The 7573-nt window shown below is 52.0% G+C and overlaps 1 protein-coding gene across 2 annotated transcripts in view; it reads right to left on the minus strand.

Annotated features, from left to right (window-relative positions):
* LCK (LCK proto-oncogene, Src family tyrosine kinase) overlaps positions 1 to 6192 on the minus strand; it is a 47720-nt gene extending 41528 nt beyond the window's left edge. For both annotated transcript variants that reach the window (XM_011955429.1, XM_011955427.1), the window contains exon 1: positions 6066 to 6192. The gene's annotated coding sequence lies outside the window, so the exon portion shown is untranslated. The remainder of the gene's footprint in view (positions 1 to 6065) is intronic.
* Between the last annotated feature and the right edge of the window lie 1381 nt (positions 6193 to 7573).

A 7573-nucleotide genomic window follows, 5' to 3' on the forward strand; every position in this document is an offset into this window, starting at 1 on the left:
CAGGATGGTCTCGATCTCCTGACCTCGAGATCCGCCCGTCTCGGCCTCCCAAAGTGCTGGGATTACAGGCTTGAGCCACCGCGCCCGGCCCGCCTCTCAAAATTTTATTTTACATTTTGGCCCAGCCAAAAATTTATTTTACATTTTACACATAAAGGGTATTATGCCAGGCACGGTGGCTCACACCTGTAATCCCAGCACTTTGGGCAGTCAAGCAGGGGTGGATCACTTGAGGCCAGGAGTTCGAGACCAGCCTGGACAATATGGTGAAACCCCGTTTCTACTAAAAATACAAAAATTAGCCGGGCGTGGTGGCATGTGCCTGTAGTCCCAGCTACTTGGGAAGCTGAGGCAGGAGAATTGCTTGAACCCGGAGGCAGAGGTTGCAGTGAGCTGACATTGCACCACTGCGCTCCAGCCTGGGCGACAGAGCAAGACTCCATCTATAAATAAATAAATAAATGAAATGTATTGTTATTATTATGTTTTAATAGAGACGGGGTGTTGCTATGTTGCCCAGGCTAGTCTTGAATGCCTAGTCTCAAGAGATCTTCCTGCCTCAGCCTCCCAAAGTATTGGGATTACAGGTGTGCCTGGCCAAGAATTATTTTATAATTACCTGGGCCTGGTGATACACATCTGTAGTCCTAGGCTACTCAGGAAGCTGAGGTGGGAGAACCACTCAAGCCCAGCTGCGTGAAATTACAGTGCCCCAACCTGGGCAACAGAGTGAGACATTGTCTCTAAAAAAAAAAATTTAATGGATACCTCCTACATGCCAGATTCTGACCTAGTGCTGAGGACGCAGAGGTGAGCAGAGAGCGTCCCATGCATTTGGCCCTGCCCTCTGTGACAGAGGTGGGTGTCCCTCTGGTGGGTCACTTCATTTTCACAGGAGGCTGTAAGGCTTGTAGTTAGCTTACTGATCAATAATATCTGAGACTACCAACAACATGGCCGCACGCGACAGCAACACTTGCCAGGAAGTAACATTTCAAAATCACCGCCCTTAACCATTTACCAAGCTAACGTTTAGTGAAACAGTTAAAAGGATGAGGCAGAGCTCTACATATTGACATGGAAAGACATCCCGCATACCCCACGGCAAGCAAGTTGCAGAACAGAATGCAGAGTATATGCCTATTTGCATTGACATATGTATATAGGGGATTCTTTTAAATAAGCTCTGTGCTAAACCTTTATTTGCATTATTTCATGTAATTCTCATAATAATCCTATGAAGTGCTATTATTATCCCCATTTTACAGATGCAAAGACTGAGGCCCAAACCAGGTAAAATGATTTGTCTGAGGCCTCATAACAAACAAATGAACAGTGGAGTTGTGAAGTGAGTCCTGGTCTGCCAGCCTGCAGTGACTAGACTCAACCTCCATGTTTTTCAGCAGTCATACATAGGAAAATCTGGAAGGATACACACCAAATTGTTCACGATGGGCATATCCCAGAAGTGGGATTGGAGGAGGCTGCGTTTCTTGTATTTCTTTTTTTTTTTTTTTTTTTTTTTGAGACGGAGTCTCGCTCTGTCCCCCAGGCTGGAGTGCAGGTGGCACGATCTTGGCTTACTGCAAGCTCCGCCTCCCGGGTTCACGCCATTCTCCTGCCTCAGCCTCCCGGGTAGCTGGGACTACAGGCGCCGCCACGTCGCCCGGCTAGTTTTTTGTAGTTTTTAGTAGAGACGGGGTTTCACCGTGTTAGCCAGGATGGTCTCGATCTCCTGACCTCGTGATCCGCCCGTCTCGGCCTCCCAAAGTGCTGGGATTACAGGCTTGAGCCACCGCGCCCGGCTCTTGTATTTCTTTATATGCCTCTGTACTGTTTGAGTTTTAAATCTTATTTATTTTTTTCAATAATTAAATAGAGATGGGGTCTCACTATGTTGCCCGGGTGGGTCTCAAACTCCCGGGCCCGCGTGATCCTCCCATCACGGCCCCCCAAAGTGCTAGGATTACAGGTGTGAGCCACTGTGCCTGGCCTGTTTGAGTGTTTTTAAAACAGCAATGTGCTACTTTTGTAATAAGAAAACAAAACAGCTGGGCGAGGTGGCTCGTGCCTGTAATCCCAGCACTTTGGGAGGCTGAGGCAGGCGGATCACCTGAGGTCAGGAGTTTGAGACCAGCCTGACCAACATGGAGAAACTCCATCTTTACTAAAAACACAAAATTAGCCGGGCATGGTGGCCCATGCCTGTAATCCCAGCTACTCAGGAGGCTGAGGCAGGAAAATCACTTGAACCTGGGAGGCAAAGTTGCAGGGAGCCAAGATCGCGCCACTGCACTCCAGCCTGGGCAACAAGAGCGAAACTCCGTCTCAAAAAACAAACAAACAAACAACAACAAAAATAAACCTAGCCAGGCGTGGTGGCACACGCCTGTAATCCCAGCTACTAGGGAAGCTGAGGCAGGAGAATCGCTGAAACCTGGGAGGCGGAGGTTGCAGTGAACCAAGATTGTGCCACTGCACTCCAGCCTGGGCAACAGAGTAAGACCTTGTCTCAAAAAAAAAAAAGAGAGAGAGAGAAAACAAAAACAACAAAACTACTGCCAAGACATAAACTCTACCATGAGACACAATCATGTGAGTGTCTCTGCACAGCCCACCCTGCCCTCCCACTCCTCGCCTTGTATCAAAAGGCGTCAACATAGAATAGGTGACACAGGACAAAAAGGTTTATGACCCAGGAAGTTCGGGCAACACTGGTTTAGACAAAGTGAATCAGGCTTCTTCTCGGGGAGACTTTTAGAGCTTTAACAGGCTAACATTTGTTGTGATGTGATCGTGATTATGATGGGCCAGAGCTTGTAGCTGAAGCCATGTTGAGTTGGCCTCAGAGCCCTCTCCTTTCCAGGTACCTAATGCAACTAGTGTCCTTTAGTACAACAGTTGGAAAGGAGTTCCAGATACGTTATGTATGTATGTATGTATTTTGACACGGAGACTTAATCTTGTCGCCCAGGCCGGAGTGCAATGGTGCAATCAGCTCACTGCAACCTCCGCCTCCCGGGTTCAAGCGATTCTCCTGTCAGCCTCCTGAGTAGCTGGAATTATAGGCATGTGCCACCATGCCTGGCTAATTTTTTGTATTTTTAGCAGAGACAGGGATTTATCATGATGGCCAGGCTGGTTTCGAACTCCTGACCTCAGGTGATCCACCCACCTTGGCCTCCAAAAGTGCTGGGATTACAGGCATAAGCCACTGCGCCCTGCCGTATTTCTTTTTTAGAGATAGAATCTAGCTGTGTCACCCACGCCAGAGTGCAGTGGAGCGATCATAGCTCACTGCAGCCTCGAACCCCTAGCTCCAGACACTTTAAAATCAACACTGAGGTTGATTGTTAAGAGGCCACATTACTGGATGGTACCTTGGTCCCACCTGCTCCTCACCCCCCATCCCAACCCACCCCACTGATAATTACTTTCACTGAATTGAGCTTGGCCTTGAAGCCATCAGCTCGGGTGTGTGTCTGGAGTTATAGGATATAGTCTGTGTTTTATGTGTAGTCCCTGCCCTGCCTCTGAACACATCTGTACACATACATTTTCCTATGATATGTATGGTGTTTTGGCTCGTCTGTGTGTGTGTCTGTGTGTGGCTGTGTGAGAGACCCTCTTCTAAAGTAGATCCCATGGCCCTGCTCAGAGTCCAGCCTGCTTGAGTTCTCACACCCCTCACACTATACATAGGAAACAGGCTGATTTGCAAAGCCACACCACAAATGTGAGGGAATGGGTGGTTCACTGGCCTGCCAAGCTGCTGAGTGGGCGTAATTTGGGTGTGGACAGCCCACCTTTTGGTGCATCATTTGCAGGGGGAGGGAGTGCCTCACTTCCCTTAAATACCTACTACGTTCCGGCCAGGTGCAGTGGCTCACGCCTGTAATCCCAGCACTTTGGGAGGCTGAGGTGGGTGGATCACAAGGTCAGGAGATTGAAACCATCCTGGCCAATATGGTGAAACCCCATCTCTACTAAAAATGCAAAAATTAGCTGGGCGTGGTGGTGCACCTGTAATCCTAGCACTTGGGAGGCTGAGGCAGGAGAATCGCTTGAACCCGGGAGGCATTTTTGTTTGAGATGGAGTTTCAATCTGTTGCCTAGGCTGGAGTGCAATTACTTGATCTCTGCTCACTACAACCTGCACTTCCCGGGTTCAAGCGATTCTGCCTCAGCCCCCTGAGTAGCTGGGATTACAGGCACCTGCCACCACGCCCGGCTAATTTTGCATTTTTAGTGAAGTCAGGGTTTCACCATGTTGGCCAGCCTGGTCTCAAGCTCCTGGCCTCAAGTGATCTGCCCGCCTCAGCCTCCCAAAGTGCTGAGATTACAGGTGTGAGCCACTGCGCCCAGGTTGATTATTGCCTCTTTACAGGTAAGTAAACTGAAGTTCAGAGAGAGATGAAGCCACTTGCTGAAGGACATGGTAGAGCGGAATTGTGACTGGGTCGGCCTGTCTCTGAAATGCATGTTCTCTGCCCCACACTACATCTGTGGGCTCTCTTGCCTTTGGTCTTGCTCTGAGGTCTCTGGCCTCGTGGTACCCAAGGAACAGAATCCAGGGATAGTGACCTTGGCTTCACATCCTAGGCACTCTCAAAAATGGGTCTTTCTCCTTCTCAGAACTATCTTGACTCTGGCAGGAAGCTTTCCAGATCTTGAGAAATGCCTTCTCCCCTCCTCTGAACCAACCCTCAGCCTGTTGTCGGCCCCTGTCCACTTGGCCCTTCTCTCTTTGAGAAGAGCCTCTGTTCCTGGGGCCCAAGAGCAAGGGACCCTGTTTGATTCATCTGTCATAGGGCTGGGTGGAAGGGACTGCTCATGCCTGTCCAGGGTGAATGACCCTCCCTGAAGCATGGGGAGAGCCACCATGTTCCCCAGCCCCCACAAGAGACTACAGGACTCAGAGCTGTACACAGGAGAAAGGCTGGGACCTGCTGACGAGGCGGAAAGTGTGTGTCAAGAAAAACTCCAACGAAGCAGGGGAAACCTGGAAATCTGGCTGAGTGGGGACTCCCCAAAAAAATTAAGGCTCAGAGTTAAAAAGTGAGGAAGTGAGCAGGTAGCAACTATGCCTCCCCAATCTCTCTGCACCTCCCTGGGGTTTGAAGCAGGAATCAGCAAAACCAACTGGCCCTACACAGGCAGGGCTGAAGCCGGAGGGAGCCAGGGGCGAGGGGAGGACATCCTGCTGTGACGCTTGGCAGGGGCAGGAATGGTGACTTTCCAGATGGGAGTTCAGCGCTTCCTCACCCAGGGCCAACTGCACCCCTGTCTGGGATAAAAATAGTACTTCCTCTTCCTTTCTCCCATCATTCTCTTTCACTTCCAACCTCCCAGACTCAGATCAGATATGTCCATCCACCCTGGAGCTCCATCCCGGATGATGGACACCCCCACACATATTAGTCCACACCCATCAGGAGACTCTTCCCTCGATCGCTGAGGATAAAATCACTCCTCGCATGTCCATCTGGATGCCCTGGGTGATCTCTCTCTCTCTCTCTCTCTCTCTCTCTCTCTCAGGAGATTCTTGTCACTGGGGTCTGTCCCAGAAACCAGAAGGATTCCTGGGTCCTCTGAGTCCAACCTGTCCATCACCCTGCTCCAGGCGGGGTGGTCACAGCCTCAGCCATCACTCTCTCCCGAGGCCCAGCCCTGCCACTGCCTTGCTGAGAAACCATGGGCAGTGAGTGCCTTGTTATCTCTGGGCCTCAGGAGCCTCATCCTCATGGCATGAGGGACTGGATTTGGTGGTTTCTGGAAGCCTTTTTAACACGTGACTGTCCATGTGCCTGGTCTCCAGGAAACATGGTCCCAGTGAGGTGGGGCTGCTGGTGGACAGCACGACAGAGGCAAGCGCCACCAGCTTCGCAGGAAAGAGGCAACCCAGCGACACTGCCTGCCTCCCACCTGACCTTGAGCGAGGATCTTCTCTCCCCAGCCACAAAGGGCTGCTGTGTCCCTAGGGAGCCTGGGCCCACATAACCGCAGCCGTCTGCTATCAGGCCTCTCACCCTAGTACCTGCGCTCCCAGTACCAGCGCTCCTTACCTGCCCAGCCCGGGAGCCCACTGGTCCCATTCACATGGTCCTCCTGGCCTAAGTTGGCTGCCTGGACAGTCTCAGCTCCCTTCACCGTCGTAGCCACCACCTGTCTCCCCGCGCCCACGTCCCACCCTGACTTCCTGCCTCCTCCTGAGGGCTCCGCAGCCAACCGGGCCCCAGCAGCCCAACCACAACCCTCTAGCACCCCAAGCTTCCTGCCACCATAGACCCCCGCCTCTCAGCCCCTGGGGGTCCCCTACATCTCCAGGCAAGGCCCTACTTCCCCTACTGTCCCGGGGTGACACTGAGAGGTTTAAAGTCTGATAGACCCTCCCTTCTGCCCTCCAGGGTGCATCTGGGCAAGAGATTCAAGGGCAGCCTTTGGGCCCAGGGACCAGGGGGCAAGCAGACACACACTCAGCTTACGGTGAGAGGCAAGCAGCACCGCAGCACCACCGTTGCAGCTGAGAGACCCTTTTGTTTCTGTCTGGCAGCAAAGGTAGCATCATTCAGAGTCAAAGGAGAGGACAATATCCCTGTTAAATAGCTGGTGAGCAGACCACGCATGTTACAGTCAGGTCAGGCCAAGAGAACAATTCCCATGTCATCTCGGAGCATGGGACAGTGGCTATATTATAGTCAAGGGTAAGTGAATGGTAGGCTGCCATCCCTCTTCCAGACAGAATGCTGGAAAACAGCCTGTTTCAGGAGGCAGACAAGACAACCTCATGTCTTCAAGAGGGCATCGTAATGGCCCCTGCTGTAGGCAGAGGCCAGGACAACACCCACTAATCATGGTCGGAGAGTAGGGCAACACTTTGAATTCAGGTAGAGGCAAGGTCACAGCCCCTGGCAGAGGTGGAGGGCTTGGCACTATCTCCTGCAACAGGTGGATGACAGAGCAAACAGGGCCGCTTAGGCCCCCAGGTGCAGGCCACAGACAGTCAGGACTTTCTGTTATAAGCAGGAGGCAAGAAGATCCTCAGGAGCAGCAGGCAGGCAAAGAATTTCCATTTCCCCTGGGGCCAGGCTGAGGGGGCGCCCATCATTAGCTGAGGGCCAGGTCACCAGTGATATGAGGAACGCCAGGTGGCCTCATCAGGTCCAAGAACCTGGCCTTGACCCCCGCAGGAGGAAAGTGCGCATGCGTCACTGCCTGAGTGAGCTGGTGGGGGGAGGGGAACCCACAGAGCATTGTTGGGGTTTGTGAGGTGGAAGCGATGCTGTGTGCACCTCAGCTGTGGAGAGAAGGGGGGCAGGAAATGGGTGGGGGGAAGAGGAAGCCTGAGTTGGAAAGTCAGACAAAGAGGGTAACACAGAAACAAAGGCTGAGAGAGACAAAGTTGAAAAACCTTCACAGTGACACAGAGCCTAGAGTTGGAGCTCCAGGTGCAGGGCACAGACCCCGTTGCAATGTAAGCCTGAACACTTCACAGTCCATCTCCCAGTCTCAGCACAGAGTAGAAAGACAGCAGCTGGGAGTAATAGTTCACATTCACTGAGTGCTCACTGTG

Source organism: Colobus angolensis, unplaced genomic scaffold (genome assembly GCF_000951035.1).
Source record: "Colobus angolensis palliatus isolate OR3802 unplaced genomic scaffold, Cang.pa_1.0 Scaffold4, whole genome shotgun sequence".
In the NCBI taxonomy this organism is placed as follows: domain Eukaryota; kingdom Metazoa; phylum Chordata; class Mammalia; order Primates; family Cercopithecidae; genus Colobus; species Colobus angolensis.